This window comes from Oncorhynchus tshawytscha, unplaced genomic scaffold, assembly GCF_018296145.1.
Source record: "Oncorhynchus tshawytscha isolate Ot180627B unplaced genomic scaffold, Otsh_v2.0 Un_contig_5476_pilon_pilon, whole genome shotgun sequence".
Classification (NCBI taxonomy): Eukaryota; Metazoa; Chordata; class Actinopteri; order Salmoniformes; family Salmonidae; genus Oncorhynchus; species Oncorhynchus tshawytscha.
The window spans coordinates 77,501-85,000 of NW_024609127.1; the positions used below are offsets into that span (position 1 = coordinate 77,501).

General features: G+C 42.8%; 1 pseudogene; it reads right to left on the bottom strand.

The window, feature by feature from the left end:
• LOC121844313 overlaps nt 1-1,966 on the bottom strand; it is a 45,875-nt pseudogene extending 43,909 nt beyond the window's left edge.
• Between the last annotated feature and the right edge of the window lie 5,534 nt (nt 1,967-7,500).

The following is a 7,500-nucleotide window of genomic DNA, read 5'->3' on the forward strand; positions in this document are numbered from 1 at the left end:
CTGGTTAAAACAATGCAGTACAGAAGAGGTATACGGTATACAGCCCTAGTCTACTACCATAGGGCCCTGGTTAAAACAATGCAGTACAGAAGAGGTAGTTCACAGCCCTAGTCTACTACCATAGGGCCCTGGTTAAAACAATGCAGTACAGAAGAGGTAGTTCACAGCCCTAGTCTACTACCATAGGGCCCTGGTTAAAACAATGCAGAAGAGATAGTTCGGGACTCAAGAGTTGTCCTACCTCCAACAGGAAGTTGAACATGTAACTGAGGAAGGGGTTCTCGTCCTCTTCTTCATCCTCCTCCTCTCCTCCCTCGGCGGAAGGCGTATGGAAGCTGGTGGAGAATCTGGAGACGAACTCTATCACGTTTTCCACAGCCGGTTCTCTCTTGTACACGATCATGGCATGTTTCAGGTACTGGATAAACTCCTCGTGGAACAATGTCTTGTCCTCTAACTGGAGACAGGACAGACAGGCAGACACACGGGGACAGACAGGTACACATGGGGACAGACAGGCAGACACACGGGGACAGACAGGCAGACACGGGGACAGACAGGCAGACACACGGGGACAGACAGGCAGACACGGGGACAGACAGGCAGACACACGGGGACAGACAGGCAGACACACGGGGACAGACACACAGAAAGCAGGTTGGGTGGATGGTTTCTTACTGATAATAAAGAGGATTAACAGAAACAGTGATTTAAACATGTGTGTGTGTACCTTGTTGTACAGTATGTGTGTGTGTGTGAGTGTGTGTGTGCGTGTGCATACATAGGGAGTATTTACTAGCCACCGTGCTTCTACACCTGCATTGCTTGCTGTTTGGGGTTATAGGCTGGGTTTCTGTACAGCACTTTGAGATATCAGCTGATGTAAAAATGGCTTTATAAATACATTTGGTTGATTGTATAAGTGTGTGTGTTTACAGGTGTTTTTGTGTGTTTATAGGCGTTTGTACCTTGTACATTATGTGTGTGTGTGTGTTTACAGGTGTTTGTGTGTGTTTATCGGCGTTTGTACCTTGTTGTATGTGTTCTTGAGACTGGCCACCAGTTTAGCCTTGTTGTTGTGTCCTTTCTGAGCGCGTTGAAACGCCTCTTTTATCGACAAATCACTTTCCCCAGTCATCTTTTCTCTCCTGGAGAAACAAAACGGACAGCTACAACCTTACCATTCAAACAAACACAGGCATTAAACTACACCAGCTGGTTAGTTAGCACAACAACAAAAGGACAATAAGCCTAGTTAACGTATTCTACAGTGAAGGGAAACAGTCGATGTGTGTGACCGGAAAATTGGGTTAAACATCCAACAACAAGCATTGTTTGTGGCTATTCGACGTTAATTTAGTTACCTAGTAACGTTATTTAGTTACTTAGTAACGCTATTTAGCTACCCAGTAACGCTGTTTAGTTACCTAGTAACGCTATTTAGCTACCTAGTAACGCTGTTTAGTTACCTAGTAACGTTATTTAGCTACCTAGTAACGCTGTTTAGTTACCTAGTAACGTTATTTAGCTACCTAGTAACGCTGTTTAGTTACCTAGTAACGCTGTTTAGTTACCTAGTAACGCTATTTAGCTACCTAGTAACGCTGTTTAGTTACCTAGTAACGCTGTTTAGTTACCTAGTAACGCTGTTTAGTTACCATAGCCAACCTCGTAGCAGCTACAGTATTAACGACGTTGGCTATCTAACTCTAGTTTTAATTAGCGAAACCTTCTTTAAAAATGACACCATTTCACTTTTCCAGACGAATATCTCACCCGTGCTCTTCGGCTAGAATAGTTCTCACATAAAGTCCTCTATTATTCAATTAATTAACTTGTTTTAAAAGCTAAATAAATAAATAGCTGGCTAACGAAGCTAACCGGCTAACGTTTCTCGCCACTCCTCAAGCGCCCTACGGACAGGAAAAACATCGTCTCAAGACGTACCAAAGAGGTTGGAAACCGGGGAATGATATGTTTCACAAAAGCATTAATATTGCCAATATAGTTTATTTCGTAAATAAATAACAGATCAATAATAAATTGCGATTTCCGTTTGTTTCTTACTTGCTATTGACAGCTCGAGTCGTTTCTGCGTCTGCCGCCTGTTTTCAAATGTAACTGCCAGTCTCGCGAGAGGCGACGAGATTTGTGTTGACTACGTCATTCCGCTTCTTTTTATTTTTTTATTTTATTTCACCTTAATTTAACCCGGTCGGCCAGTTGACGACCCAGACCAAGATAAAGCAAAGCAGTGTGACACAAACAACAACACAGAGTTACACATGGAATAAACAACAACACAGAGTTACACATGGAGTAAACAACAACACAGAGTTACACATGGAGTAAACAACAACACAGAGTTACACATGGAGTAAACAACAACACAGAGTTACACATGGAATAAACAACAACACAGAGTTACACATGGAGTAAACAACAACACAGAGTTACACATGGAGTAAACAACAACACAGAGTTACACATGGAGTAAACAACAACACAGAGTTACACATGGAGTAAACAACAACACAGAGTTACACATGGAGTAAACAACAACACAGAGTTACACATGGAGTAAACAACAACACAGAGTTACACATGGAGTAAACAACAACACAGAGTGACACATGGAGTAAACAACAACACAGAGTTACACATGGAGTAAACAACAACACAGAGTTACACATGGAGTAAACAACAACACAGAGTGACACATGGAGTAAACAACAACACAGAGTTACACATGGAGTAAACAACAACACAGAGTTACACATGGAGTAAACAACAACACAGAGTTACACATGGAGTAAACAACAACACAGAGTTACACATGGAAACACAGAGTTACACATGGAGTAAACAACAACACAGAGTTACACATGGAGTAAACAACAACACAGAGTTACACATGGAGTAAACAACAACACAGAGTTACACATGGAATAAACAACAACACAGAGTTACACATGGAATAAACAACAACACAGAGTTACACATGGAATAAACAACAACACAGAGTTACACATGGAATAAACAACAACACAGAGTGACACATGGAGTAAACAACAACACAGAGTTACACATGGAATAAACAACAACACAGAGTTACACATGGAGTAAACAACAACACAGAGTTACACATGGAGTAAACAACAACACAGAGTTACACATGGAGTAAACAACAACACAGAGTTACACATGGAGTAAACAACAACACAGAGTTACACATGGAGTAAACAACAACACAGAGTTACACATGGAGTAAACAACAACACAGAGTTACACATGGAGTAAACAACAACACAGAGTTACACATGGAATAAACAACAACACAGAGTTACACATGGAGTAAACAACAACACAGAGTTACACATGGAGTAAACAACAACACAGAGTTACACATGGAGTAAACAACAACACAGAGTTACACATGGAATAAACAAACATACAGTCAATAACACAGTAGAAAGAAAAAAAAGGCTCTACCCAGCTCCTTGTAAAAAATATTTTTTCCCTCTCCCTCATCATGTGGCTTACCGATCTTTCACAAGTCGGAGTGTGAATAATATATATATATATATTTTTTTTTTTACAACAAAATGGGAAAATAAATAATTGCACCACCATCTAACCCTAAATACACACCACTATCCCCAACAAACCCACCACCCCTTCCCACTACTTTGGCCCGAACAGATCCTAGACCATGCCCCCATCCCTCAGTTGTTTGAAAAATGCTAAATTCTTCAACTTATGTATGGGGGTTCATCCCCGCTCAAGGCCACCCCCCAGCCATCCACACCTAATACTTTGTGCCTCTTCCGATTTTGGGGGTGCATGACGCCCCTGAAAGCACTATAGCGGGTTCTCTAGGCCCTCAGAGAATTGCAAATATAACCCCCTTCACCCCACAATGGACATTTATCTTCCCTGCCCTCGCCGCCAATGGACAGTTATCCGCCTGGGCCTCCATCGCCCTGCCCCTCACAATGGACATTTATCCGCCTGGCCCTGCCCCTCCATGGACATTTATCCGCCTGGGCCTCCATCGCCCTGCCCCTCACAATGGACATTTATCCGCCTGGGCCTCCATCGCCCTGCCCCTCACAATGGACATTTATCCGCCTGGGCCTCCATACGCCTGGGCCTCCCTCGCCCTGCCCCTCACAATGGACATTTATCCGCCTGGGCCTCCATCACCCTGCCCCTCACAATGGACATTTATCCGCCTGGGCCTCCATCGCCCTGCCCCTCACAATGGGCATTTATCTGCCTGCATGACATGAGCTGAGACTGCCATAAATAAAATATTTTCTGAAATGTGAAATGTACTTATTTTTCTATTTTGTGTAATTTATTTTAAAGACTTGCTAAAGTTTATAACAAACTGTTTTTGTTTTGTCATTATGGGATATTGTGTGAAGATTGATGAGGGGGATTTTAAAAAAAAAAAAAAAAACATGTAATCCATTTTAGAATAAAGGCTGTAAAGTTACAAAATGTGGATAAAAGTCAAGGGGTCTGAATTCTTTCAGAGTGTCTCTATCTGCATGCCAGGCCGTCTGTCTGCCTGTCTGTTGTTTCCCGGGCTGTGAAGGCCGCAGCTGTTGGCGCGCTGGCAGCTGTACGGTAAGGAATGGAGGTCAGAACAGAACGCACCCGTGGGAAGGGCAGGAGGCTCCACTCTGTCTCTGCTCACCAAACCGCTGTACTCCTGTTATTGAGGTCAGCAGCAGGAACTCCAGGATGTATGGAGTGATAGAATGGTAATGGCTATACAGCAGCTTGTATCACTACAGACCCTGGTTCGAATCCAGGCTGTATCACAGAGGTCTAAACTACAGAGCCTGGTTCGAATCCAGGCTGTATCACAGAGGTCTAAACTACAGAGCCTGGTTCGAATCCAGGCTGTATAACAGAGGTCTAAACTACAGAGCCTGGTTCGAATCCAGGCTGTATCACAGAGGTCTAAACTACAGAGCCTGGTTCGAATCCAGGCTGTATCACAGAGGTCTAAAGGCACTGCATCTCAGTGCTAGAGGAGTCACTACAGACCCTGGTTCGAATCCAGGCTGTATCACAGAGGTCTAAAGGCACTGCATCTCAGTGCTAGAGGCGTCACTACAGACCCTGGTTCAAATCCAGGCTGTATCACAGAGGTCGAAAGGCACTGCATCTCAGTGCTAGAGGCGTCACTACAGACCCTGGTTCGAATCCAGGCTGTATCACAGAGGTCTAAAGGCACTGCATCTCAGTGCTAGAGGCGTCACTACAGACCCTGGTTCGAATCCAGGCTGTATCACAGAGGTCTAAAGGCACTGCATCTCAGTGCTGTCACTACAGACCCTGGTACAAATCCAGGCTGTATCACAGAGGTCGAAAGGCACTGCATCTCAGTGCTAGAGGAGTCACTACAGACCCTGGTTCGAATCCAGGCTGTATCACCACCGGCCCGTAATTGGGAGTCCCATAGGCGCACATTTGGCCCAGCGTCGTCAGGCCTGTCATTGTAAATAAACATTTGATCTTAACTGAGGTGCCTAGTTAAATAAAGGTTAATAATAAAAAAAATGCATTTAGGCCAGCCTAGGATATTAATAACCTGCCGCGCATGGGGGTCCTACAGATTTGAGGCAGTTTGCTATAACAGGAAAATAATCATGCAGGAAATGTGAATTAAATGTGGATATATATATAACTAATGGACATGTTTAGTTGATGAACATGAAAATTACAAACTTCAGAACCTTGAATATACTACTATTTGTATTTCCTGCGGCGCAGGAAGATTCTCAGCAACAAAATAGTGATCAAATTAAGAGTCCTACATCTGTATGTAGGGCTGTATCTGGGATGTTAACCCGCTGTGCATTGACCTCCTGCAGGGCTAGATATAGGATATTAACCCGCTGTGCATTGACCTCCTACAGGGCTAGATCTGGGATGTTAACCCGCTGTGCATTGACCTCCTACAGGGCTAGATCTGGGATATTAACCCGCTGTGCATTGACCTCCTGCAGGGCTAGATCTGGGATGTTAACCCGCTGTGCATTGACCTCCTGCAGGGCTAGATATAGGATATTAACCCGCTGTGCATTGACCTCCTACAGGGCTAGATCTGGGATATTAACCCGCTGTGCATTGACCTCCTGCAGGGCTAGATCTGGGATATTAACCCGCTGTGCATTGACCTCCAACAGGGCTTTATCTGGGATATTAACCCGCTGTGCATTGACCTCCAACAGGGCTTTATCTGGGATATTAACCCGCTGTGCATTGACCTCCAACAGGGCTTTATCTGGGATATTAACCCGCTGTGCATTGACCTCCTGCAGGGCTAGATCTGGGATGTTAACCCGCTGTGCATTGACCTCCTGCAGGGCTAGATATAGGATATTAACCCGCTGTGCATTGACCTCCTGCAGGGCTAGATCTAGGATATAATGTGATACAGGATAGAATTGATCTAGGATAGAATGTGATCTAGGATAGAATGTGATACAGGATAGAATGTGATCTAGGATAGAATGTGATCTAGGATAGAATGTGACAGGATAGAATGTGATATAGGATAGAATGTGATACAGGATAGAATGTGATCTAGGATAGAATGTGATATGTAGAATGTGACCTAGGATAGAATGTGATATAGGATAGAATGTGATATAGGATAGAATGTGATCTAGGATAGAATGTGATTCAGGATAGAATGTGATCTAGGAGGGAATGTGATATAGGATATAATGTGATCTAGGATAGAATGTGATACAGGATAGAATGTGATCTAGGAGGGAATGTGATATAGGATAGAATGTGATCTAGGATAGAATGTGATATAGGATAGAATGTGATCTAGGATAGAATGTGATATAGGATAGAATGTGATACAGGATAGAATGTGATCTAGGATAGAATGTGATATAGGATAGAATGTGATCTAGGATAGAATGTGATATAGGATAGAATGTGATCTAGGATAGAATGTGATACAGGATAGAATGTGATCTAGGAGGGAATGTGATATAGGATAGAATGTGATCTAGGATAGAATGTGATATAGGATAGAATGTGATATAGGATAGAATGTGATATAGGATAGAATGTGAGGATAGAATGTGATATAGGATAGAATGTGATACAGGATAGAATGTGATCTAGGAGGGAATGTGATACAGGGTAGAATGTTAGGATAGAATGTGATATAGGATAGAATGTGATATAGGATAGAATGTGATATAGGATAGAATGTGATACAGGATAGAATGTGATATAGGATAGAATGATCTAGGAATGTGATACAGGGTAGAATGTGATATAGGATAGAATGTAGAATGTGATATAGGATAGAATGTGATATAGGATAGAATCCCTTTCGAATTAAAACGTTGATAGAGGCTATACTGGTCCTAGTGAATAGGTCTAGAATAATAAATATGGACTTATTAAACAGACTTATCACTGGAATAGGCAGGGAGTTCACCTGCAAATACTCCT